This window comes from Chelonia mydas, chromosome 14, assembly GCF_015237465.2.
Source record: "Chelonia mydas isolate rCheMyd1 chromosome 14, rCheMyd1.pri.v2, whole genome shotgun sequence".
NCBI lineage: Eukaryota > Metazoa > Chordata > Testudines > Cheloniidae > Chelonia > Chelonia mydas.
This window is the reverse complement of record NC_051254.2, coordinates 20,714,744-20,742,558: the sequence shown is the minus strand read 5'-3', so window position 1 is coordinate 20,742,558 and position 27,815 is coordinate 20,714,744.

Here is a 27,815-nt window from a genome sequence, read left to right as displayed (position 1 = left end):
ACTCTCTAACGTGGGGCTTACCTAGAGTGGGCCTAACGTTCCTTTCATTAACCCGGGCGTCAATCAGGAGTAGCGCTTGAGGTGTAAAACAGCTGTAAGCAAGATGAGAATCATGCCCCTAAATAAATAAAGAAATGAAAGCCATGTGTTAAAACACTGGGCAACTGGTACAGCCCCCAGCCCCCTCCTCCTTTGCATGACCAAGAAGAGTTAATAACGGACATCAGTCCCAGAAGACTGTGAAAATTATCATCTCAGAGCCATTAAGATGGCAGTTTTTTTAACAGAGCATATAGCACTAAACCCCTAGCTGGATATTAAGGAGATTTCTCAACCTGCAAAAGTATCGAGTTGTGGGGGATGGGGGAACCTTAATTAAAAATCCATGCTTCGCTGGCACAGCACTGTACTTAAGGGCTCCAGAAGTGGCAATTTAAACAGGTAAAATACTACACACAATACAGAGATGTCTCCTGGATAAAGGGACCCTTTGTATCTTTGATGTCCTGGAAGCGCCATTCTCTTTAATTTTCTCTTTCCTAACAGCCATAAAGGATATTTAAATGCATGAGGGATTGTTAAACTGGCAGAGGCTGTGATACCAGAAGGAGTCAGGTGCTAAATATATTGCAAGAACAGAATCATAAGTCTCCAGACACAAAGGATTGTGGGGTCCAAAAGTCAAAGGGTGTATGTAGATTCCAGATTTCCAAAGTGTTATACTAGGGCTGTCGAGCGATTAAAAAAATTAATCACAATTAATCATGCTCTTAAACAATAATAGAATACCATTTATTTAAATATTTTTGGATGTTTTCTACATTTTCAAATATATTGATTTCAATTACAACACAGAATACAGTGTACAGTGCTCACTTTATTTTTTATTACAAATATTTTCACAGTAAAAACCAAAAGAAATAGTATTTTTCAATTCATCTAATACAAGTACTATAGTGCAATCTCTTTATCATGAAAGTTGAACTTACAAATGTAGAATTATGTACAAAAAGTAACTGCATTCAAAAATAAACCGTGTAAAACTTTAGAGTCTACAAGTCCATTCAGTGCTACTTCAGCCAATCTCTCAGACAAACAACTTTGGTTACGATTTGCAGGAGATAAGGCTGCCTGCTTCTTGTTTACAATGTCACCTGAAAGTGAGAACAGGCATTCGCATGGCACTGTTGTAGCCGGTGTCACAAGATATTTATGTGCCGGATACGCTAAAGATTCATATGTCCCTTCATGCTTCAACCACCATTCCAGAGAACATGCGTCCATGCTAATGACGGGCTTTGCTCGATTATGATCCAAAGTAGAGAGGACCAATGTATGTTCATTTTCATCATCTGCGTCAGATGCCACCAGAAGGTTGATTTTCTTTTTTTTGGTGGTTTGGGTTCTGCAGTTTGCGTATTGGAGTGTTGCTCTTTTAAGACTTCTGAAAGCATGCTCCACATCGTGTCCCAATCAGATTTTGGAAGGCACTTCAGATTCTTAAACTTTGGGTCGAGTGCTGTAACTATTTTTAGAAATCTCACATTGGTACCTTCTTTGTGTTTTGTCAAATAAATCTGCTGTGAAAGTGTTCTTAAAATGAACAACATGTGCTGGATCATCATCCGAGACTGCTATAACATGAAATATATGGCAGAATGCGGGTAAAACAGAACAGGAGACATACAATTCTCACCCAAGGAGTTCAGTCACAAATTTAATCATTGCGCTATTTTTTTAAGGAGCATCATCTGCCTGGAAGCATGTCCTCTGGAATGGTGGCCGAAGCATGAAGGGGGCATATGAATGTTTAGCATATCTGGCATGTAAATACCTTGCAACACCGGCTACAAAAGTGCCATGCGAACGCCTGTTCTCACTTTCAGGTGACATTGTAAATAAGAAGCAAGCAGCATATCTCCCATAAATGTAAACAAACTTGTCTGTCTTAGCGATTGGCTGAACAAGAAGTAGGACTCAGTGGACCTGTAGGCTCAAAAGTTTTAGATTGTTTTGTTTTTGAGTGCAGCTATATAACAAAAAAAATCTACATTTGTAAGTTACACTTTCACAATAAAGAGATTGCACTGCAGTAATTGTATGAGATGAATTGAAAAATACTATTTCTTTTGTTTATCATTTTTACATTGCAAATATTTCTAATAAAAAATAATAATATAAAGTGAGCACTGTACACTTTGTATTCTATGTTGCAATAGAAATCAATATATTTCAAAATGTAGAAAAATATCCAAAAATATTTAATAAATTTCAATTGGTATTCTATTGTTTAACAGTGCGATTAATCGTGATTCGTTTTTTTAATCACAATTCATTTTTTTAGTTAATCGCGTGAGTTAACTGTGACTAATCGACAGCCCCAGTTATAACTACTTATTATGTGCATGGCAGTAGCTCATATGAGTCCCCACCATGGACCAGGACCCCATTGCGCTAGGTGCTGCACAAAACAGAACAAAAAGACAGTCCCTGACTTAAAGCGCTCACAATCTAAATAAAAGACAAAAGATGGATACAGACAGAGAAGGACAAGGAAACACTATTGATGTCAAAGTTGCCTGGTAACCAGTAACATCGGCAGCAGGTGCACTGGGGCACAAGAATGTGTGTCGGGGGGGCAGGGAGCCATGGCCCCATCACTTTTTATCAGCCTTAAAGGTGAGCGATGGGGGAGAGGAGCGAGTGGGAGGGAGGGGCCTCAGGGGGAAGAGGCGGTGTGGGGGTATAGCCTCAAGGAAGGGGGTCGGCAGGGAGCGGGGCCACTTCTAGGGAGCTTCCGGCACTCCTGGAAGTATGTGACCTGGGCCAGATCTTCAGCTGGTATAAATCAGCCTCACTCCACTGAGATCAGTGGAATTTACTGTGCTTGTTACAACCCATGAACCTGGACCTGCAAGATTCATGGGAGCAGCCATGTTCCAATCCGCTGTCTGGCAGCCTGCTAGCACTAGCTTACCCCAGTGTGAGGCTTTGCCCCTCAAGTCCCATTGGCGAAGCCCCAGAGCAACTGATTGGCCCACTGACCCTATGTAAGCCAGCAGCGGGAACAGGCAGTTGTCTGAAAACCTGGGCTTCGCTCTGCTCCCCTGGCATCTGACTTGTAGTTCCTGCCCCCACTTTGCTTCCTGCCTCTGACCTCCAGGTATCCTGACCTGGTCTGACTCTGGTTCCCTGCTTGTGGTTCTGACCTCCCTATCCTGACCCACTTCACTCGACACCTGTCTCATGACTGCAGTCACTGCTCTAACTACTTGGTCTGGCCACCCAGGACCTGGCCATGACACAGCTGAAGATCTGGTGCAGCTGCCGCTAAGGGTATGTCTACACTGCAGCTGGGAGGATGCTTCCCAGCATGGGTTGACAGACACATGTGTGCTCTGCTTGAGCTATCACACTCGGTGTAGGGGGCGGGCGGTGCACGGGGTGGGGTTAGAACACAGGCAGTGGCTCGGACTAGCAACCCAAGGATGTATCTAGGGGATCCAGGTGGATTTGTACTCAGGTGGTTAGCCTGAGGTTCTTCCTGTACTACCCATGATACACTGCTAGCTTGAGCAGAGCTAGCACATCTGTCTACCTGTGCTGGGAAGCATGGCCACAGCTGTAGTGTAGATGCACCATAATAGAGGCACTTGCACATGAGACCTGTTTCTGACCATGACAAAAGGCCCCTTATTAACTATCGTTTGGCAGTGTAGCCAAAATGTGAATGATCTGCTGAACTTACCAAGTGAGACGATATAAGGTGGGGAACCAGCCTAGACCCCAGCAAAGATGCCAATAAACCTAGGGCAGTGACACTCAGGCTATGGCTGCGTCCACCCTAGGAGGGTGTGCCGGTACAGCTCTACTACATGGTCTTGTTGGATAATCTTGGGGAAATCATTCAATCTCTCTGTGCTTCGTTTTCCCATTCTCTAAAATGGGGACAACAATAGCCTTCGGAGGTGTTCAGGGACGATGCCGGTGGAAGCCACGTAAGTCCCCAGATAGGTAGAGCTTCTCTCACCAGTCTTGTTCTCAACAAAATATCATACAACAAAGGGTTGCTTGGGTAGGGCTTTTTCATTGAAATGCCACTGGCATCTTGTTCCTTGTGAGAAAGTCATCAGCACTTACCTTTTCAGGGCAGAGACCAACCAAGAATATTAGCTGAGTCTTTTGGAGGAAGCTCTCAGATACACGTAAAGCTTTTGGCTCTGTCAAGGACAGTTTGTGCATATCAATAATACAGGAAACATAGCAGGGAAAATATCATCAGACAAAATATTGCACATGTCAAGTTATTAGAAATCCTGGGGAAAGAAATCCTGATAGGTTGAGAGGCAGGCTGGCAGGAGTTATCTGTTTGTGTTTTTCAGGCATGACTGGACTATAAATACAGTCTGCAAAGGCTCAGAACACAGGGAGCTGTAGATTGTTCTCTTTTCTGACGTGTCACTTTTGACATTGGCAGATGATGCCTTTATAAACCTGACGCCGCTGTCACAAGGCGCGTCGGTGTTCGGCAAAGTGCAGCAGGAATGGGCAGAGGATAAAAGGCAGCAGTTTGCTGGATAGCTAGGGGGAAGATGCTGGGATTAAGGTGTTGTGTATGTGCTTTGCCTGCATTAGATTTTACACCAGGAGCTAAACAGGGTAAATTTGTGCCATTAAGCACAACCCCTGTTGCCAACACAAGCAATTTCATGAGGTTACGACACAACCGACGCATCTCGGATGTTCAGAGGATTCATCTTTTGCTCTGCAGCCCACATGCCTATTTTTATGCTGAACTACAGGAGAGATTTTCAAAAGCACCTAGTGGATTTAGGAGCACAAGCCACATTGAAATTAGTTTTGCCCCCATAACGCAACAGCCAGCACGGGGGTGTTGTAATGTGCTGCTTGTATTGTTAGTCAATGAAATGCGTGCTATTGAAAGTCAAAGGGACTTGCGCTCCTAAATCCCATAGGCACTTCGGGAAGTCTTCCCCCTACGCATTAGGCCTCAATCCTCCAATCAGATCCCTGTTAACAGCCCCTACTGGGGTGGTACCTGGGCTCAGTTTTCCACCAGTCCAAATCTGGTTTCAGGATTGGGGCATTAGTTAATTAAGGAAGTTTGCACTCCTTATCTAGTCAACAATATAGGACAGCGAGTATGTGGGTGACTGCTGAGGAGCAGGTGACCTCACCATAGCTCACCTGCTAATGGTCAAGTCATGAATAATATAGCCACAGCTTTTGAACACCGCCCCCCCCGCCCTACTTCAGTTATCAATTTTGCAGGAGATATTCTGCAGCTTTAACAGTGAACTAGAGTTACCTAAAGGAGGGAGACCTAGAGTAGATGGATAGATAGATAGTACATACAGAAAAAGATGAAACTGATTATTAATTGACCATGTCACTTTGGAATAATATACTCAACAACCTTACTATTACTTCCAAACGATGGACGGACGGCTATATGCCTTTACTCCACACACTAATATCTCCCACAGTTATTGTGAGGCAAAGACATGGAGATCTAGAAAGAGCCACCCATGGAAGAGCTAGGTTGGTTTACAGAAGACGAGGAGCTGGCCAAATGTCATTATCATAGCCCCTTCACACCCTGCTGCATGCATTGCCTGCATCCTAAAAGAGATGAACCCTGCCTGTCTCCTGAATACCTGAGTTTTCCAAGATCACTCCGGACTGGGAGGGGGAGAGCCTGTTCTGATAATCCTGGAAATACCTAATTCAGAGACAGAAAACTAAGGAGAATACCTCTAGGGCTAAAGAAAAATATAGCAGCCCCCATGGAAGGTGAAGGTATGATAAAACACCACCTACCTAAATGGAGGTCTCTTTAAGCATCTAGAGGACAATAGAGTAACAACTAATAGCCAACATGGATTTGTCAAGAACAACAGATCATGCCAAACCAACCTAATTTCCTGCTTTTACCGGGTTACTGGCCTAGTGCAGTGGTTTTCAAAGTTCGGGTTGTGACCCAGCACTGGGTCGCGGCATCTAAGGCATTGGGTCGCCTTGCTCAGCACCCAGAGACTCCAGAGATGTTAAAAGTCCCGTCAGCGATGCCTACCTGTTCCAACACCGCGCTGCACCCCGGAAGCAGCCAGCAGCGGGTCTGGCTTCTAAGGAGGGGGGCCACATGGCTTCGCGTGCTGCCCCCACCCTGAGCACCGGCTCTGCACTCCCATTGGCTGAGTACATAAAAGGTTGTTACAAGAAGGAGGGAGAAACATTGTTCTTAATCTCTGAGAATAGGACAAGAGGCAATGGTCTTAAATTGCAGCAAGGGCGGTGTACATTGGACATTAGGAAAAACTTCCTAACTGTCAGGGTGGCTAAGCACTGGAATAAATTGCCTAGGGAGGTTGTGGAATCTCCATCGCTGGAGATTTTTAAGAGCAGGTTAGATAAACACCTGCCAGGGATGGTCTAGATAATACTTAGTCCTGCCATGAGTGTGGGGGACTAGACTAGATAACCTCTCGAGGTCCCTTCCTGTCCTACGATTCTATAATCTTCTCCATTGGGTTTTTCATGAGACATTTATTTGTGACTTCTTGTCAGTTTCATCAGGGTTGAAGTTGCATTGTTGAAGATTAAAGGTGAATTCAGAATGACTGTGATTAGACTGGAGAATTGCTCTGAAATCAGCAAGATGAAATTCAATAAGGAGAAGTGCACAGTACTACACTTAGGAAGGAAAAATCCAATATGCAAATACAAAATGGGGATAACTGGCTAGGTGGCAGTAGTGCGGTAAAGAGTCTGGGGATTACAGTGGATCACAAATTGAATATGAGCCAAAAATGTGATGCAGTTTCAAAAAAGGCTAATATCATGCTGGGGTGTATTAACAGGAGTGTCATATGTAAGACAGCCCTACTCAGCAGTGGTGAGGCCTCAGCTGGAGTAGTGTGTCCAGTTTGAGGTGCTACATTTTAAGAAAGATATACCAAATGGGAGAGAGTCCAGTGGAGAACAACAAAAATAAGAAAAGGTTTAGAAAACCTCACCTATGAGGAAAGGTTAAAAAAACCCGGGCTTGTTTAATCAGGAAAAAAGAAGACTGAGGAGGGACCTGAAAATAATCTTCAAATATGTTAGGAGCTGTCACCTGGATACAGTGGTCAATTGTTCTCCATGTCTGCTGAAGGTAGGACAAGAAGTAATCCATTTAATCTGCAGCAAAAGAGATTTAGATTAGAGATTATAAACAATTTTCCAACTAGAAGGATAGTCAAGTTCTGGAAACGCTTTCAAGGGAGCTTGTAGCATCCCCACTGCTGGAGGTGTTTAGGAACAGGTTGGAGAAACATCTGCCAGGGTTGGTCTATGCAGTATTGTTGTAGCGGTATGTATGCAGTGGTCTAAATTTTCTTGGTCCTTCCTCAGCGCAGGGGGGCCAGACTTGGTGACCTCTTGTGGTCCTTTCCAGACCTACATTTTCTATGACTCTATATGCAGAGTTACCTGCTCACTGTTGAACCAGTTTGGCTCATTCCGACTCCGTGGTGTCCATCCCAGTCATGGCCCATGTCCTCTATAAAATGAAATCCTGCCTGGCTACCATAGTAGAATTACCTAGGTACAGAGCTGGGTGAACCAGCTCAGAGCATAATGTTCTAGATTTCAGCACATCCCCAAACCCTGTTTCATTTCACATGAAATCCTACCTGGAAACAAGCACTCTGCCAGACAGCTCAAAGTCACAAGGAGACCCTTGTCCAGTTTAATCAGATGGAGGCCCCAAGAGCTCTGTGATAGGGCCTGGTGATCATAGCAAGAGATCTGATGCCACCACATAGCCAGAGAGAAAATCCAGGTACCAAATGCCCCTTTGTTTGACTTTCATTAATACTGTTTGTTTTTGCGACCACAAGGCAAGAATTCCCATTTGTTGGCAACTGGGGAAGTACTTATGGTGATTATATTGTTCTATTTGGGTGGCCTGTGCCTGAAGGTAATCTTTCAAAAGCAGCTGCTTTAAGTGTTAGTTAAATGGTACCTAGGGATTTGCTTGACACAGGTGTCATGTTTAATCTCATTCATATATCAATAAAACTGGTACCATATGTGCAGGTTGGTTTGGCAGCCGTGAACCTCTGAGACAATCAATATTTCCATTAACAGACTCATCTTCTCTGGTTAAATCCACTGCAGTGCTCTGAACTTCAAGGCTTTCCCACTCCAGCTGCTTCTAACCTCTTTGTTTTTCAATAGACTCCTCAAATGGTTGCTCTCTGGAGACTACAATGCAGACATTAATATCAATATTTTAGAGTGTTTGGCATTTGTTTGCACTGTGAAACCCCACCGTAATGCATTAATATTTATGGAGGGTCAGGGCTCTTTTAAACATACGTTAATAATACTTTGCACTGCTCTAGCGCCTTTCCTCTGAGGATCACAAAGTATTTTATAAGCATTAATTAACCCTTGCAACAAACCTGTGAGGCAGGTAGTATTGTACTATACCCAACGTAGAGATGGGTTAATCATGGCATGGAAAGGTTAAGTAAATTCCCTGAGGTTATACAGCATAGCTAGGAACAGAAACCAGAAGTAGAGCTAGACAAATTATTTTGACTAAAAAAAATTTTCAGGGAAATATGCAGATTTGGCCACACCAAAATGGCTGTAGGTTTTGAAATTCCCTGGCGTTTTAATACAAAACATTTTAAAACATAAAAAATGCACAAAAATCAAACTTAAACATTTAGTTTCAGGTTGAGCAAAATGTTGCGTTTGGCCCAACGTAGTTTTTTTGGAATTGCCTGTGAACTGAAAAATTCATTATTCACCCAGTCCTTACCCATGAGTCCCCATTTTTAGTCTCCTGCTGTAACCAGTAAACCCATTTCCTCTATGTAATCATTCCTAATGGCACATTATGTCCCATTATTGAAGGATAAGGTCTAGACTCAGAACTCAGAAAGCCCCAGGGGAGTTTTTAAGGATTTATCTGGATAAATCAATGTGAATTCATCTCTTCTAACCCACTATAACCAGTTTAAAAATATTGGTGGCGGTTTCAGTCTTATTTTGAATTCTCCTTTTATTTGACAGAAGAACAATTAAGTTCCTCACAGGCATTTTGGTGGTGCTGTTTGTGTGTGACTCACAGGTGTATTACTGCATCTTTGTAAGTGCTTGTTACCAGCATAATTAATTTACAAGGACCTTGGCCCAGATCCCATTGAGTTCAGTGGGAGTTAGGCACCCAAATACTTCTGAGGTTCTGGGCCCTTGTATTTTTGTCTTTCACAATTAAGTGACTCTTTTCTTCGCTGCTTCTCCAGCCCCGAGAGGAAGGGCTCCTCCTTTGTCTCAGCAGAAGACCTCTGAACCTCTTCACCTGCTATGGCAGGGCCCGGTCATGATCTTAAAACTCCCATTGAATTCAAAACCTGGTTGCAGTTAGCTGGTCTACTCATTGCACATGGTTCAGGCCCAAAGCTAAACACTATGCATCTGAGCTGCATTCAGAATAGGGATTGCACTTACAAGAGGAGTGACTGCCAGGTACAAGAGGAGGTTTTGCATGTGCAGCTCAGAGGCATTTTTTGTCCCAAATCCTCCACAGCCTTGTAATCATGAGCAATTCTGCTCTCCCCTACACCATGACAAGACCATTGACTTCAGTGGGTTTGTGATGGTGCAGCTGAGGGCAATATTTGGTCCAAGCTTGTTTGTTTTTCCTTGCTGGGAAGACATTAATACTTTATACATGGTCTTATTTTCTTTAGCTACGGGTAGGTTGGATTTAGGTTTCTTTGTCACTACTGGACTCCAGAACATCTACGAGGGGCACATGACAGCATTCCTTCAGGCCAGGGTTAATGTTAAAGATAGGCCAGAGCTGCACATTTCTGCTCCAGAGCCAAATTTTCCCAGCATTCAAAAGTGTCTGCTCCATTGCTTTGGTAGTGGTCTTTATAGAGATGAGGGTCAGCCCCAAAGTTCAGATCCACATCTGAACTTCCACAGTTTTCAAAGGAGTTTGGATCCAGAGTTTTGGCTTGGGCCATCTCTAATTTCTATCATGCTTGAGATGAGATATCCCCAGTCAGTCTTACAGGCAGCTCTCTTTAATCCTGTGTTGTCAGAGAATTGTGAATTACTTCTCACTGGGTTAGAGGGCTGGGTTTCAAGAGGACTTAACAGCTATGAAAGAGGACCTGCTGGGGAGCAGTTGTGGGGAAGGTTCATCAATGGGGAATGAAATTGGTTAGCAGTTCTTGTGGGGACAGTGTCATGGTTCACTAATCGGGAGCAGCAAAATTGTTGGGTTGGAAAGGTCAGCACTTCGAAAGGATTGCCTTTGTCAATCTTCAGCAAGCGTTTATTTCCAGTGGGAATAACGATTCAGGGTTGAGACCAGGTCATTCACAGTCATACATGATTATCCTCTGGCAAGAACTCCTGCTGGGTGTGAAACAAGCCTGCAATTGCACTGCATCCTGGGCTGGAAGGGATCTCCACCTCTGCCATGTTTTTCCTGTTTGAGATTTGGTGAGGAAGAAGATATAGTGCTAGAAGTTGAGACTTATTCCTGGTTCTCCCACAGACTCACTGATTGACCGTGGGGTAAGTCACTAACCTTTCCGTGCCTCAGTCTCCCCGTTTGTACAACAGAGATAATAACTGATCTCCCAGACAGAGCTCCTTTGAGCTTAAGTTCCTGAAGATGCTGTGGAAGTGCATGGTATTGCTACTATCATTTTCATTCATTACTTATCTAAATGTAGGCGTGGTAAATTTTCCAAAGGAGAACCCAGTCTAGTGCTCTTTTGGTGAATCTCTGAGAAGACCTGCTTCATTTGCATTCTCTCCCAGGAAGGAGGCAGCTCTGTGTTGGAACCCAGGACTGAAATGGCAGAGACTGCTGATGGAAGTGCGTTGGCAGAGCTGTGTGTACTGGAGATGCTCACACAGACTCTGCTTTTCTCTAGCTGGGATTATTTGCATCTCTCTGCCATGACCACAGAAATTTACAGCTTCAAAATGAATTTTACAAGGTTATTCACCTTTGCACATTCCTCCCATCTCAGAGAAAGGTGAACAAGGAAACGGCCAGGCAGAGGAATGCTAAGTCATGGATGGGATTCATCTTTGGACAAGTCGTCTGACAAAACCAATCCCTGATTTACCGGGAGAGACAGATTTAACACTCCCAAATGAAACCTTAATGCAGGAACAATCCCCTATAACGTCTGCAATGTAAATAATTTACTTTCCTTCCCAGCCAGGAGCAAGATTAATGGATGATCACAAAACAAAACAAAACAAAAATCAAGTTAAAACATTTCGGGGCCCAGTGTCATTACAGTAATAGGCAGCCTGGGTAAACATCACAGGGTCTGCATCCATTTAGGAAGGGCTCCAAGACCACACAGCGCACTGGTGTTGCCGATCAGCAGGCCCGTCCGGTCTATTAGGAGCCATTTGTTGTTTCCATCTGCAGTGGGAAGGGGGCTCTTCTGGCTAGGGTTAAGTCACCTAGTTATTTGTTATGATGAACTCTCTGAAAGGAAGAGATTAAAATAAGTCCTAAGTGTTTCTGTGACAAATGTTTAATGTCACCCCCAAGATTTATAGCACTTCTGTTCGCCCTCCGAAAGCTTTTAGTTCAGTGACAGAGGTTACTGAGGGCTTGTCCACTGGCTGCTGGCTTTATGGTTTTAGCACTGGCCAGAGAATAATCCAAAGTTTCAATAATGAGTAATAGCACTTTCGGCTCCCCATCATCATTTGTTCTACATCTATTATTGTCCTGAGAGACCAATCTGGCTGATGTAAATGGCCCTGGCAGCTGGTGTGTCAGCATTTCACACCTCCACTGCTGTTAGGCCTGCACTGACAGGCAGCTCTCCTTCCGAATCCCAGCGCAAGCCCTGCAGCCTTTGCAAAGGTTTGTAGGTACTGCCCATGGGCAGGATGGGTCCCATGCCTTGTGTGCAAAGAAGCTGTGTCAATGCAATGCTGTGGTTGAGATTTTACATGCACACAAATCCTGCAGTGATTGTAACTCAGCCCTTGGACTGTGACCCTGATGCAAATGCGACGCTTTGTGCTCCTTCAACACTATCTGCAATATGGTTGCAGTGAAAAGGATTGCTTTTGATTTCCTGGCTTTGGTGCATTTAAAAATCTCAAGACAAATGCTGCCCCCCCTGCACTGGTGCCTAAAGCACGATAGGTGATGGACCCGGGCAGCTCAGCTGTGGGGAGTCTGCACAGGGGATCTGTGAGCTATGCATGGTGCAGGTCTGCTCAGGAGATATGGGTTCACTCTGCCTTAGTGGGCAGGAATGAACTGGTGGGATGGGATGGCGGAGTCATGACCCCAAGGCTGCAGTAGTGGCTCCCTTTTTTTTCCTCTGTGGCCCGGGACACGCGGATTTGAATCCCCAACTCCAGCAGAACTCCCCTGAGCATAGCCCATGTACTCAGCCTAGGGGCAGCTTCCAGGATCTGGCCGTTTATTAATATTAATCACATTGCCTTAATGTACCTCTGTGCATTTCATTTCCTTGTAATGATTTTTTTTAAGGAAAAGGAAACTGTGGCTGTTAGCGTGTGATATTTGAAACTGTTATTATTTCTGTGACACTATGCTCCCCAAACAGTATTGCAGCCAAGTGACCTTCCAGACTCATCCAAGGGATGGTAATGGGAGAGAACCCAGGGGATCTGTAGGATATGGTGTGAGTGACTTGCCAGGTTGAGGGGAGAGCTTCTCCAGGCACGTGTCAGGTTTGTGCATTATCCAAGCCAACATGGGAGCCTGTATATCTCTGAATATATATGTCCTCCTGTCAAGTAATCACGTCCAGGAGGCCATTTTGAAATTTCTTTGCTCTTTTCCCTGTTTATAAAATTTCCAGTCACCCAATCAGGGTGCAGAAACCACAGCTCATGAGTTAGTTGGACAAGGGGCGAGCACCATGACTGATGAGCAGCAATTGCAAATCATCCAAGACATAGTGCGCTACTTGGGCCGAGATACGTTCACATGAAACAATTTCAAATGATGAACCAATCTCCCAAAATCTTAAAAAAGGAACCCCCCCCAAATCATGAAAAAGGAAAACACACAACACAGTCCTACTCAGTTATCTGATGCTATGCAGTAAATAGGGGGAGGGGGAAACATAGGGATGAAGGAACAATCAGTCAGTTATATATCTGAAAACATGGGATTGGATTACTCTGGCACTTGCGTGAATAACTACAAAAATTATGAGTGATGCTATTTTCCATCCCTTTTAAAATTTGGCCACAATATTTGACTCGCCAACCTGTCATTGCTGTGAATAGCACAGATTGGCTGCACACTGCAGTAGGTAGATTTTTTTTCAACGAGATTTGCTATCAGAAATCGTAAATCAGGTGATCACCTAGCTCTTCATTCAAAGCCCTGATTTCAGTAAGCTTTGGAGCAAGCCCCTGTATCCATTAGTGCCAACCCCAAGTCTTAAAAAAGCATGAGTGAGGCCTCAAAAACTGGTATTTTTAAAAAAAATATTAATGATTAATTATTATTATAGTTTTGGAGTGGGGTTGTTTGTCCTCTATTTTCTCAGCTTTCAGCATGTATTTGGGTCACGTTATCAAGCTTTTCTCCACAACCATGAGTAGTAGACTTATTTTTTACAAAATGAAAACTGAGATTCTCATGTAACCATGGGACTCCAGGAGATGGGGCTCTGTGTGTGTGTGTGTAAAACATTAAAAAGGACTCATGAGGCCACACTCATCAAGGGTAAAAATGTGACAAGCCACCACGAAGTATATTAAATGAAGATATCCTGGAATCTGGCTGTGATGGGGTGTATACCCCGCAGTGGCTGAGAAAGAATTAATTGTACCCAGAAATCAATTAGTGTACCCAACTGCACCTGAAGGGTGGGCCAGGCCCCAGTTAGGATTAGACCCAGCTGGGGAGGAGCTGGGTGATTGAATTAAGGATGAAGTTGCAGCTGAGAGAAGCTGGGTGACTAATAAAGGAGGGTAGGCCTTAGGAGCTGCTTGCTAGGCAGGAGCACTGGCAAAGGAGAGAGACCATGCAAGGACAGGAGTGGAGCGAGCGAGATCCTGTGATCAGCCTGGACAAATGGTCTAAAAACCAGGGTTCCAGATTCCAGAGGTGCTCTGCCTCTTCGGGCCATAAGGAGGACTTCAGTGGTGAATCCCATGGTACATGGAGTGAGCCCAGGCAGGGGATGGGCAAAGGGGCCTAGAGACAGGTCGAGGTAGGAAGTGGTCCAGGGATGCAGCAAGGAGCCAAAGGGAACAGATCTTAGCTGCTTGTTACAGGGTCCCTGGGCTGGAAACCAAAGTAGAGGGAGAGCTTGGATTTCCTCTTCTGGCCATGGAGGAAGGTGGCATGAAAGACTCCTGGTATAAGGACCATTGAGCCCACAGCTGGGGGCTGAAGACTTGGCGTAAAATCATTGGACTCTTTTGTGGGATCCTTTGTTACCCCTGAAGGGTGGGACTGGACATGACCTGGCCGGAGGGCTGAGTCACAACAAAAAGTAGACCACTGCGGGGCCAGAGCAGCTGTTGGAGGAGTGCTACAGGAGAAGAGCCTGATCTGCCATGATGGGACATGCTGGCCAGTGAGTCACTTTTCTACAATGGAATATGTTCCCCACTGCTTTGAGCCCCTGGGGGCTGTGTCTGAAATGCTCAGATGCCTGGATATATACATATATATATATGTGTGGGTGTATTTTTAAGCTTTTTTTTTTGGTGCCCAACTTGCAATATGCTAAAGGGGCCTGATTTTCACACCATCAGGTCTCTTTAAGGTGTCATGAGTTGGGCACCCAAATTTACTAGTCACTTCTGAACACATTTAGTGATTATATTGATTTTTTTTAAATTGTAATTTAATTTTAAATTTAAATTATTTCTCCTGACAAGGTGATTTTAAAAAAAGAGAAGGAAGCAAAGCTACCACTGTACTGAAATCTTCTTTAAAACAGAATATTCACAAAATAAGAGCCCCCTTTGTCCAAAGCTCTCTAGTAGGTGGAGATAACAGACTGTAACCCCATTATATACCATCACCTTTGGCTGAAGAGGACTGACTCCGTTGTAGTTAGTCATCTCCCTGTGGATCTCCTTCACCAAGGACTTGTGGGTAGCATAGGGGAAACGGAGCTAGAACTTTTTTGGTGATAAATGCACGTTTGGTTGGACCAACACATGTCTGGAATTTGTACAGATTTTGACAGACTGTTTCCATTGTGAGGGGGGGGAACCTAAAGGAAAAAAATCTGAAAGTGCACAAAATGTTTTGTGCTGACACTTTTGAAACAAAACACTTTGACTTTTTGAAACAACTTGTTAAGAAACTAACAAGTTTTGTGCTTAAAATATTTAAAAGAGGTTGGGGGGGAGGAAGCTCAATCAAAATGAAATGGTTTGTTCAATTCAAAACAATTTTTTTAAATTGTCAGCAAACTGAAAAAATCCTTTCCCCACAGCTTTACTTGGGGGAGTTCGTGCGGGGGTGCACATGTGCATATCTAGCTATCATAACTGTCTTGGCATCTTAGTTACCTATCCTGGAAGCATAACCAACCATGCTTTCCAGGACTGCTCAGTGCAGGTCAGACCACAGAAAGTCCTTGTAACTCTGTGCAACACAGGCTGTTAATGTGGAGCTAGACAAAACCATAGCAGCTGTTGGTGACCAAGAGCCTCAATGTAGAATCCTTGATATGGTCCACAACCAAGTTGTATCCCTTCACTCCAGTGAGAGACGCAGCAGCATCTCACAGTAGGTAGGAATCTAGATAAGCACAGACACTGAGACCCTAGGACACAATGCACTGTAGTGCAGGCCCAAGCCTGCAAGGAATTTTTACATAGACCTACACTGCACGTGTGTTGGTGGGTATGCTGCCCCCTGGGCAGCTAACCCCATGTTGCTTGGCTTCGGTCCCTTTCCCATTGCTTATTTCGGTTTCAAGCTGGAGTTGCATGCCTCTTGCTTTCCTTTTCTTCCCTATTTCCAAGTGGCCGCTCTATTCCTCCACAGCATCTAGGCAGCTGTTCCTGGCCAAGCCATCCATTAAGGCTCATCATAAGGCCCCAGGTGCTGCCAAAGAGCCCTTGATTTGGAAGCCATGTCAGAAGTGAACCTCTGCCTCAGCTGTCCGTTCCCTTCCAGTGTAAACTCTGCATGTTGCTATCGGGAGATGGTGAGATGTTTGGAGGTTGTTTAAACATTCCCAAAGCCTGGTGTTTCAGGCTGCATCCTGCTGAACAAACTCAGAACTTGCTTAGATAGAAGCTGATAGGGCAAGAATGTATCAGCAAATGGAAGTGATAGTGCATTTTTGGGTGCTTATGTTGCACCTTGGATGGGAATAAAGCACCAGGACAACCCGAGTGACTTCAAACACAGAAGGAGAACAGTCAAATAGCCCTCTCGAAAGACAGGGTACCAGATCCTTAGCTGGTGTAAATCAGTGTAGTCCTATTGACTTCAGTAGGGCTATACTGATTTACGCCAGCTGAGTGGCTGGCTTCCTGCCTGGAGTGTTTTATCAATGTTTGGCAATCGAATTGATACATTTTTAAAAAAGGAAAACAGTCCATCAGAAGCCCTTCAATTCTACAGGGCTGTTTCCCAACCAGTGTAACATCGAGGGCCAATGCAAATTTTCCAGTGGGCTAAAGCAGTGGTTTTCAACCTGTGGTCTGCAGACTAAGATTTCCAAAGAGGTCCGCACCTCCATTTGAAATGTTTTAGGTGTCCACAATGGAAAAAAGGCTTTATCATTAATGAGTCGTTATTGAACAGCAATATTTCAGGGACCAAATCCATGTGTCCTTACTGATATTGTAATTCAGGCAAGACTCCCACTACCTTCATCAGGAATTTGCCTGACAAGTGAAAACTAAGGAACTCTGGGCGGTTACATCTGTGCTGTGAATTCAGGGATCAGTACCTCTTCAAGATGGCCAGTTCCCCGCTCTCCTTTTCTGTACCAACCCCTCATATCAGTTTAAATCCATTTAGCATACACAGGTTGAGCCAATGTGGTGTCGAAACACAGCTGCATTGGTTTAAAAGCGTGCTTCAAAGGGATGCCGGATTCTGCCCCTCAGGGCACATGGCGGAAAGGGAGGGCAGGATGCTCCAGTGCTAGCCTGGGACTTAGGATGCCAAGCACCAATTCCCTGCTCTACTGCAGACTCCTTGGGTGACCTTGAGCAAGTCACCTATTTGCTCTGTGCCTCGCTTCCTCATCTACACCCTGGGGATAGCCACATATCCTTCCCTCACTGGGGTGTCCTGAGACGCTCAGACATCTGGCCCCTATTGCCGTTGGAAGGATAATAGGTAGAATTAGGTGAACAATGACGCTACTCCCACCCTAAGAATCAACCTTTGAAGCTGGCTGAGTGAAGGAGCGTATAGCACCCTTTCCTGTAGCATTTGGCACATTCTGCCATGCAGTGGGTGACTCTGAGCGACATTCCCATAATGCTGCTGATGCTCTCTGGGGTGACACAGCACTACAATGCAGGGCTGTGGCTAGTCGGTGCATAAGAGTCCTGCGGCAGGGACCAGGCAGTTCAGCGTCGGCTTTGTGGGCCAGGGTCCTTACCAGAAGTTAGAACATGTGGTGGGGTTCTGAGTCAAGAGTGAGGGTCAGAATCCAAGTCAGAGCCAAAGTCAATGCCAGGAGTTTGGGAGCAGGGTCTGTCCTGGAAGCTCACTGGGGATCCACATTGTGGCCTGGGAGCTTCCTGGGATGCCCTCTGGCCTTATAGGGCTTTGCAGGCCATATAGAGCAGCCGGTTAACAGCTGTGGCTGGGTAGTGGTGTGTCTATTGACTGGTAGCTCTGTTGACCTGGGTTTGAGTCCTGCCAATCCTTATGCAGTCTGATCCAAGCCTGTATAAAAATGAAGCCCTGCTAGATAAAGCCAGAATGGCTAGGATACTCACTGCCTACTCATTTCAATAAGGAAAGATTATTGCACACCATGGCCATGCATTTCCAGGTGCACGTGATGACACAATGCAAAGGCAAGTTACCCTTTGAAGTAAATGAAGTTTAAATTAAATCACATGAGAGCTCCATAATGTGATAGGAGAGCAGATTGCAAACCATGCTACATAACTGCCTATGCTTTTCCCAGTAGATCCATTATAAATCCTACCAGACATCAATCAGCCTTTCTCCTGCCTGGAGAAATCTAATCTAGAGTCAAAGTCCTTCCCTGCTTCCTTCCATTGTCCAGGCTCTTTTTTACATCAAGTGAGACAAATTCTTCCCTGCGGTAATATTGGTGAAGCCTATGAAGTTACCCAGGGGATGAGTTTTGCCCCTGAGGGTATCACATGTTTCTTTGTCAGTATGTTATAAAGGAGAAATTTTTCCTTTTTATTTCAAATGACTCCCGTTTCCCTACCTCCGTTGGCAGGACTAGGAGAAGCAGCTAGAATAAATGATTTTGGAGGGGCAGTGACTGAGCCTAGACAGCTCAGAGGTTAATCTAAGCATTCAGATGGATAGATGTTGATCTAAACTCATCTGAATTTGTTCTACTTAGAATTTCTCTGCTGCCTTCCCATCATGAGATGCAATCTCACAAGCTTGGAAGCCTTAGGCTGGGCAAGTGGTTGGCAGAGGGACCTCCAAGGTGGGGCTACAGGGGCCGTGCCAATGGTTCAGTGAATGGCGCCCTTTGTTCTGAGTGATATTGAATCATTGACCCGCCGTGGTGTTAAGGTGCACTCTGACGGTAAAGGTGCCATCTCTGGGGTTAGATGCAGAACCAAGGTCCTGACCAGTCATGATCACGTAGCAGAGGTGAGTGATGTTTTTCATCCATGGGTCCTGGCCATTGATACTGACATGTCTTCTCCTGGTGAAAATGAACCAAGTTCTTGGAAAGTAGGTGTGGTGTGTCCAGTCCAGTTCTCAGCTCATTGTTCCTGGTGGCCTTAGATGCGAGTGATCATCTCTGTGAAATAAGGTAACCTCTCACAGTGAGAGGGGCCAAGTTCTATGGTTGGGTGGAGGCATTCTAGACTAGGAAACAATTGACCATAGAGATAAGGTCTGTATATCGTGACTTTACTGCCAGAGAAGCAATACAGAAGTCTGATTTCCTTGCCTTCTTCAAAGTGGCATAGGAATGTGGAATATCCAAGTCTGTCAGTATCGCAAATTTTCCAACACTGCTATGCAAGTATTTTTTCTTAGTCACGTGTTGGCCAAGAGCCATGGTAATCTATGGTTGATGGGACAGATGTGGTGGTGGGAAAGAGGGTTTGGTGCTGGGAGTCTATGATGGTAGCTAATGGTTGTAATGTTGCACTGATTCTCCTACCCTTTTGGCCTCTTGTTTCGGTAGAGTTTAGCTTCATTGTGGAAAGCTTAAAGAATCTTTGTTCCAATTTTAAAATGGATAAATACTTATTACACAATGGATAATTAGCCCATGGAACTCCTTGCCAAAGGATATCATGGAGGCCAAGAGTGGTAGATCTCTCTATGGATGGAATCCCCACTTCCATTAAAAACAATACCTAAAAAAGCAACCCCCATACAAGTTAGGAAGGGATCTTCCCCTCATGCATCATGATATAAGCCTTACTGATAGGGGTTTGTATGTTCTTGTGGGTTGGGGAAGGAATTTCCCCTGCGGGTAGCTTATTCCATAATTGTCCACTGCAGGGTTTCTTGCACCTTCCTCTGAAACAGCTGGTATCAGCCACTCAGTTACTATAAGTAGCTTCATGGATGTGGCTAAATGCTAGAACTTTCAAGGGTGGATCGTAGTAATAGTTTCTCCTTGCTGTGTAACTGGTGAGAAGTGGTGGTGTCTCGTGGAGGGCACACCTGGACTTGGAAGACCTGGGTTCAGTTCCTGGATCTGCCACTCACCTGGTGACTGCCTTTGGTCATGTTGCTTCTGCCTCCATTTCCCCTCAGTATCATTAACCCCATTTTACAGACCTCAAGATGTTTCGCAAAGGAGAGCTGCTGATGAAAAGTGCTGTATAAGAGCTCTTATTATTTTGTCTCAAGGAGGAAGTGGCCTGAGAGAACCAGGGAGAGAGACTTTGCATTCTTTATGCTCACATCCACCTTGAGGATCCACTTCAGGGTGTGGCCAGCTGGTGGTTTGAGTCCATACATTTCCTGTGAGAAAATTAAAATAGAAACCTGCCTCCATAGATGATTATCTGGGATAGCTCCCCAGTCCTCCCGCACAGCACCCAAGAACCGGCCTCTGCAGCTAAAGAAGTGACTCCATTAGTTAGTAGCAGTGGAAGGCTCTTACTGTCTCTCTGGACCAGCCACTAGAGGGAGACATAGCACACTAGCAAAGTGTGCCATTCACTCCCTCCTGGGACATTTACCCCGCGTGATCAGGCATTCAAACCACACTACGACTGGTGGGGGATGGGACACGCTTATCCAGTTACTCTTGATTCTCACTGGAGAAAGTGAGATGAGAATCAGGCCAAGAGGCTCAAATGAGCAGCCCCATGGTGGGGAATGTGGCACCACTTCACACAATGGCATGTCTTGATCCTCCTTTCCCCACCCCACTGCATTCCAGCTGCTGCGTCTTTGTCAGCATGTACTCTGAGATCGGTCCCAGGTGTGCATCAGCGTCCCCACCCCATTCCAAGCAGGGGAGAAAGCATTGTTAGCTCCTCACCAGGCTGCGTGGGTTCATCCAGTCCCATTGTTTTCCCCTTTCTACCACACCTGCTTCAGCAAAACGTGGAACTCCCTTCCAAGGGACATCAACCATGCATCCGTTCATGCCCTGCTCCTTTGTGCTGGCATCGCAGGCCAGGGAGAGAGGAAAATAAACTGAAAGGGGAGGAGGAGGAGAGTGTCTGGTAGATTTATATACCTGCCAGCTGATTTAATAACCCCCAATACATAACAGTCAAGACTAATGGAAAGTTATCAATGCTGCTATTGAACCAGTGGCCGAGCCACTAATAAACTGAAAGTGGAAAGTGTCAAAACAAAGAGGCTGGATTTGGAGGGGTGTGTGGGGGTAGATGTTATGTGCTTTTAATGTTACACTCCATGTAATAACTTAAGCAAACACGGTAGTGCACAGCATGGACATAGTGAACATGGCTTTCATACGGTCTGTGTTCCCCCTGGTAATGCTGTGAAATAATAAGAACTTGCACCTTTCACTGAAGCAGCATCTTGTATCCAGGGGCTTAGATACCGTGGTGATGAGTGTGGTAGAGACCTCGAAGGCAGAAGGCTAGATTAGGTGTCCGTAATATTTAGCCTTTGCCTTCCTGCGCCCTTCCACAGACATGAATCCTTCTCTCCTTCCTGTGAGTGTAAAGAAGTGTTATCAGCGGCAGCTCATGGGTGGAAATGGGTACACGGAGAGGTCAGGACTAAAGCCGAGCAAAATTTTTCACTCGGGGGTGAGGGTGGGGAATAATGCAGGTTTCGTGACACCTCACTGTCTTTCGAATTCATGCTGGTTTGGGGAAATAATTCATCTGGGGGAAGGGAGGAAACAAATTCTATTTCAATCAAAATGGTTTGGGGCTTTGCTTTTTTTTTTTTTTCTTTTTGGGCAGGGGACAGTGTGTCAAAACTGCTTTTATTGGGCACGGTTTTTTTTTTCAATTTTTATTTTAAATACAAGACCATAAAATACTCAATCAAAATGAAACATTTAATTTGACCCCAAACAATTCCCCCCACCAACTACCTGTGAACTGAAAAATCCATTCAATGCCCGACTCAAGACCCACATATTTTTTTTCCCCACAAGTGGCCACTGATTCTCGGTTCCTCACTTTTTAGGTGCCCAGTTCTCAGATGTTGAGCATCCATCCAAAATCAGTGGGCACTGCTGGTGTTCAGTATCTCAGCTTCCAAGATGACCAAACCCAGAGGCCATTTAGTTGGGATTGTTACTCCAGACTTCACCTGAACCGCATGTTCCTTTAATACTATATGGCAGTCTGGGACAGAAGAGAAATAGCTGGAATGCTCTGAGAATGGCTTTGAGTCCTGCAGGGAATCTGGACTGGCTTATCTATGGAATGGTTAAGTCTCCCACCTGGAGTCTACCTGAATTTACTACAGCTTAGTTACATGAATTGGGGGTGGGTGGGTGTGGTTGTGTGTTGGGCCTCCAGGTATAACAGCTTCAATAGTGCACTGAAAAAAATGTACACCAGAAGCTCCAAGGTGTGGTGGGTTGATGTCCTTGCTGTTGATACCTGGAGTCACAAAATCCAGTCTCGGCTCAGATCACAGGGGAAAATCACTTTGTTCACATCGCCATAGCCCCCCAGCAGGTTTAGCACAAGGTTGAGAGTGTCTGCTCAGCAAAGAGCGAAGACTGCAATAATGGGACCTTTATACAGTGCCGAAAGGAAGGTGCCTTGGCAGAGCTGTGTGAAAAGGGGGCCGAGGGGGAGGATAGGACTGCAACAACGGTTGTCAGTGTTAGGACTGAAGTGCAGATGAAGGATGCAGGATTGTTGCAGCACTGGGATGAAGGTATCTTGGTAGATGTTTGCATGTGTGAGTTATTGCAGGATCAGAATTTAGGAGCATTAGCTGAGTTGTGTGGATAGGCAGCTAACTAGACTGCAATAGCAGGGGCCCTTTGCATGGTCAGCATATTGATGCCCTGGCAGAGCTGTGTGCCTGGGGGTGTAGCTTGTACACAACGTTTTGGCACCATGTCCAACCCGAACCACTGCTCCCTTTCCTGTGCTCTTAACTTCAGGTATTGGCCCCTGAGGTGTAAGGGGAGGGTCACCTGGGGAAATGTCATGGCCATCAAAGGCTCCCTAGAAAAAAAACATTTCTCCCAGCCATCTCATGAGACAACTCGACAGATTAGATCCCCTCAGGCTGATTCTCCTCTGCTTTGCACCTTGTGTCATGATTCACATGTGCAGAGCAGGTGTAGAAATCTGCCAGACCATCATTTTTCACTCATTTAGGTCACAATTCAAGGCAACTGCACCAGTGTTCCCACTCGAGGCTCCTGGCTCCTCAGCTGTCACCTCTCTTGTACAGAGACCCATGTCTCCCTCTCCTGACCAGGGGTTTTTCCAGGCTGAACTGTTCCCTGCCTATACTGTGATATCCCCAGCAAGCCAGACTGTCTAAACAGGCCAGTGTCAGTGCATTGCTTTCTCTTTGAAGGCTATGGACAGCTGTAAGTGCTAGCAGTCGCAAGTTACCACACAACTCATTATAAGCAAGCACATGTATTCTTAAGGTTAAAGCACTATAGAGAAAATATAAAGCAATAAAGTTCCTATATGCATGCTAAAAGCTTCCCAGATGTCATCCATCAGTCTTAGGGGGGCTCAGTAGGCCAAAGTCCTTCCAGCCCTTCCCAGGAAGGATGGGCCCTCTCCTGCACAGAAGGTCCTGTCTGTTTGCAGGATCAGGAAAAAGGCCTGAGTCAGTTTCAACTCAGGCTGTTTATCCAAAAGTCCTTTCGTTGTCTGTTCATCTCCGGAGAATCCTGCTTGAACCAATACATGCAACCACCTGCTGATGGTGCTGCGTCTTGGGAGATGTTACAACTTTAGTGAATTTGCCTAATCACACCCCTCTTCTTCCCCCGCCCCCCCCCCGACTATTGTTCTGAATTCCTGGAGGAGTTGTGGTCCCCCTTCCCCACAGAGTTACATGCAATCCTCGGCCCACAGTCAAGCCTGGGGCTCCTAAATGGGACAGCGTGCTGAAGTGCTGCTCAGCTGTTTGCCTTCTCAGGGCAGTTCTGTTTTGCACAGCGGTGCAGGAGATTAAAGCCATGTTTTATTGCCTCTGCTAGCAGATGCCATGAGGCACACTCAAGCCAGTAAAGGCAGGCGGAGGAGAAATAAGTGGTGTTAACCTCTTTAAATGTGTATTATTCAAAAGGGCAATATTAAAAGCCTGGCATCCCAGTGGAAATAAATCTTCCCCTAATAATTCTCCCCGGTGGATGGAGTTCCAATGAGATTCTGCACTTCCAGGAAACACTTGTCCACAGGTTCTCTTTTTATGTTTCTGGCTAACTTTTGGATTTTCCCATCATTACTTCCCCATAAAGAACATGGTGGGCTACAAAAAGGCAGCAGAGTGAGGGTTTTAATGCTTAACTCTCAAGCCTCTCTTGGGTTTGACTGCGGTGCCTGAAGGGATGTAACAAAGCCCCAGAGGGCCCTGCTGCAAGAATATGTTAGAGGCCTCCATCCTAATTCTAAAATCTAAAATTTTGCTTACTTTTACTAACTGGGAAAATCAGAACAGCTTCATCTTAGCCTGGATATTGCATGCATGGATATCTACACCCAGGAATGTGCTATTGACACTATTATACAAAATGCTCACTGGCAGTGATGTTGTGCTAAATTTTATAGAGCAGGAGACCTGCAGAAATGATCTCAAGTTGCTAATTCTGTCCCTCATGTGAGAGTCTCCAAGATCTATCTTGTGTGTGACATCATCATAAGCTAAAGCACCCATATTCAAAGGCTAACTAACATTTTACCAGGAAATTTGATCTAATTGAAGATCTGTGCAACAGGAATCATGAGACTTCCCACACCAGTAATAAACACATAGCGTATCAACATAAAACATGTGTAACTCAGCTTTTATATGCCAAACTTTACACTAAGTAGCAAGGCACATTCAAAGCACACATGTAATTAGTCAAAAAGCCCAAGGCTTGATTCACCATTGTGTTACTCCAGTTTTATGTTGGTGCAAATCTTCTGGAACTGAATAAATGGAGTTACACCACTGTAAAAGAGGAGTAATGCAATGGGGAATCAGGCCCCCGATCTTTTATATCTGAACCTACCCATGGAAACACTTGCAATTGGAGCACAAACAGCATTTGCTTTGCATTCACCACTTGTGTCTGGGCACCAGCTGCAAACAAGTGTTGTCACAAATATACTGACTGCTCTTGAAAATGTGGGCTCGGTGTCAAGGAAACAAAACGCAAGGATTCATACTGCCGTGCAATTAAAATAACAAAACACAAAACCCCAACCAACTCCGCCATCAGCACTTGTCAAAGATCATGCCATCTAGTCCATTTTCCATCTGTCTAAGTCAGGCACTTATTGTCTATCTGCTTCCACAGCACAGACATGTTTAGGTGACCTCGATTTAACAAGCCAGTCCTCACCAACAGCTGGAACACATTCTAACAGAGTAAAGAGATTAATTCTGTTCAGGGGCTGCTCCCCATCTATCCCCTCCGCTGGCCTCCTCCTCCTCCACCCTCCAAGGCTGGGGACCCTTGCCCCTCATAACACTTCCCCTGGAACTTCTCAGCTCAACCACAACAGGACTTGGGCATCCAATGCCTGGCTCACCACACCCCCAGCCCACATCCCTCCCCTGGCCTCCTCATTCTCCATCACAGCCCTTCCCCGGAGCTGCTCAGGTCAACCACAATGGGACCCCCACAGCGGGCTCCTCACACTCCCAGTCCATCCCAGCTTGCACCTCCTCTCTGCTCCTGGCAGCCCTCCCTGAGCCTCTGCCCCCCGGGCTTGGGACCCCTGCCTCTGGCAACCCTTCCTGTGGAGCTGCTCAGCTCAAGCTCCACAGGACTCTGGCATCCCCAGCAGCATCTGTCTGTAGAGCCAGTGTAGGGGAATTTGCTGGTGGCATAGAACGAGCGGCTCCTATGCCCACTCTCTCATTCCCACTCTGCTATTGGCTGGATGTGATGAGAGCTCAGTAAATCCCAGCAATGCCTTGCTGTCATATCCGCTTGTGGCCATCAGCAGCTGGCAGCCTGTTTAAATATAAGACGTAATTCTCTATTCAATGTCATATAAAAAAATTGCATGAAGAAAACATCACAGCTGAGAACTCAAAAGTCACATGCCACCTAATGTTGACCTCTTGTGCATGCATATACATTACAATGCAGAACTTAATTTTGCAGTGTAAACCACTTATGTCAGTGTAATCCAGAATAACTCCTTTGGAGTCAGTCACTCTGGATTTACACTGGTGTATACAAGATGGGCATCTGGCTGACAGTCATTAATTACATGTTACATGCTGCTAAAAACTGTGGCTCTCTGTCTTCCCTATAGTGACTAGACAGTTTTGAACAGGCTTAGGAGTCAGCTACTGCCTTTGACTTAACTGCTGCCGTTCTTTAGCTCAAATAACACCGACTCATGCTTTTAAATCTAGAGGTTCCAGGTTCAGTCCCTGAAGATGCCTCCATCAAAGGAGTCACTACAAATCGCATACTTTTTTCTCAGAGTCTGTATGCACTTTGAAAGGGGGACATCTCACAAGGCTAGCTATTACCATGAATCCACCTTCCCATTCCAGACGGACAGCACCCGCATTTGCTCAGCTGGGGCAAAATTCTGTGGTGACGCAAATGCTATTGTAAGTTACACCCAAGTTGCAATTTGGTCAGAAAACAGAGGCAAAGCCGTGAAGTCATGTAACTTGCCCTGACTTGTCATTCAGTGGCCCCGGAAGTCAGTTGAAATCTCTACCTATTTGTTGTTAGAGCCAGTCAGGAAATGGTTTTTTTACCGTTTAAAATTTGTAACTAACCTTTTTCATCAAACATTTCAGTCAATGGTTTCAGATTTTCATCCCCAAACTGAAAATCCCGACACTTCCAGTTTCTCAGTAAACCTCCAACATTTTCATCAAAAACAGGTACTTATTTCTCCAATTTCCACTTAGTCAAAAAACACAACAACCCTTTCCAGGGAGAGGCGGGGAGGAGGATATTCTGATGGAAAACTTCCAACCGGCTTGGTTTTGTTGTTCGGGGGGCGGGGCAAATTCACCCCTTGCTCAAGGTTTATGCCCCAAGCTGCATTTGGCAGGATTAGGCCGAAGGACATAGCTCAGCATATTGCCCTTTAAGAATCCACCGGGCTGATAGCCCTGCCACATGCTCTCTATCTCAGAGAAAATAAATGACATTTAAAATAGATCTCATTTTAGATCCTGAGTCTCTGCCACCCTTAGCCTGTGGGATATAACTGGTCTGTTACTCCTCAAACTGCTTATCAGATTCATAGCAACAGGGATTTTATTTTTCACAAACAAATTTATATCCTCATTGGGAAGCTGACAAGCCTCATTTGCTAATGTTTTACTAAATTGAAGAAGTCATAAACCACTACACAAAATGATAGTTTAAGACAGAGGGTTCAGAGGCAAGCAACTGAAATTTCAGAGAAGATCATCACCAGGGAAATGAAAGATCAGGAGCTTGGGAATGGCTGAAACCTAGAGTACGTGAAAACAATAGGAAGCTGAGAACTCGGGGTGGTATTGGAGATTAATTTATTAGGAAGATAAAGAACAACTCCTTGCAGACTTTTGAAATGTGCAAGGGATGAAATAAAAAGTTGCAAGATTGAGTGAGACAGAAAGAGGAGGAAGGTGCAGTTTCATCCTGTAGGTACTGGGGACCTGGTTCAGGGGGGGAAAATGCGTTACCTTTTTCCCCCAAATGAAAGCTGAGCTTCTCCTGCAATCCCATGATTCCAACAAGTGGGACTTTAAGGAAGACACAAGATATTTCAAGACTCATGATACAAGCATGACTGTTGGCAACACTGCTGCAATTTAATGGTGCAGTGATCCAAGAAACACCTGGAGAAATAGAACTTGGATCCCCAGAGCTCTTAAGGCACAGACAGTTGCTGTCTGAGCTATATGATAGCTGAAGCAATAAGGGCCCAGGATGCCCAGTTGAGCAGTTTTGATTCCATCCAGCAAAGGGAAG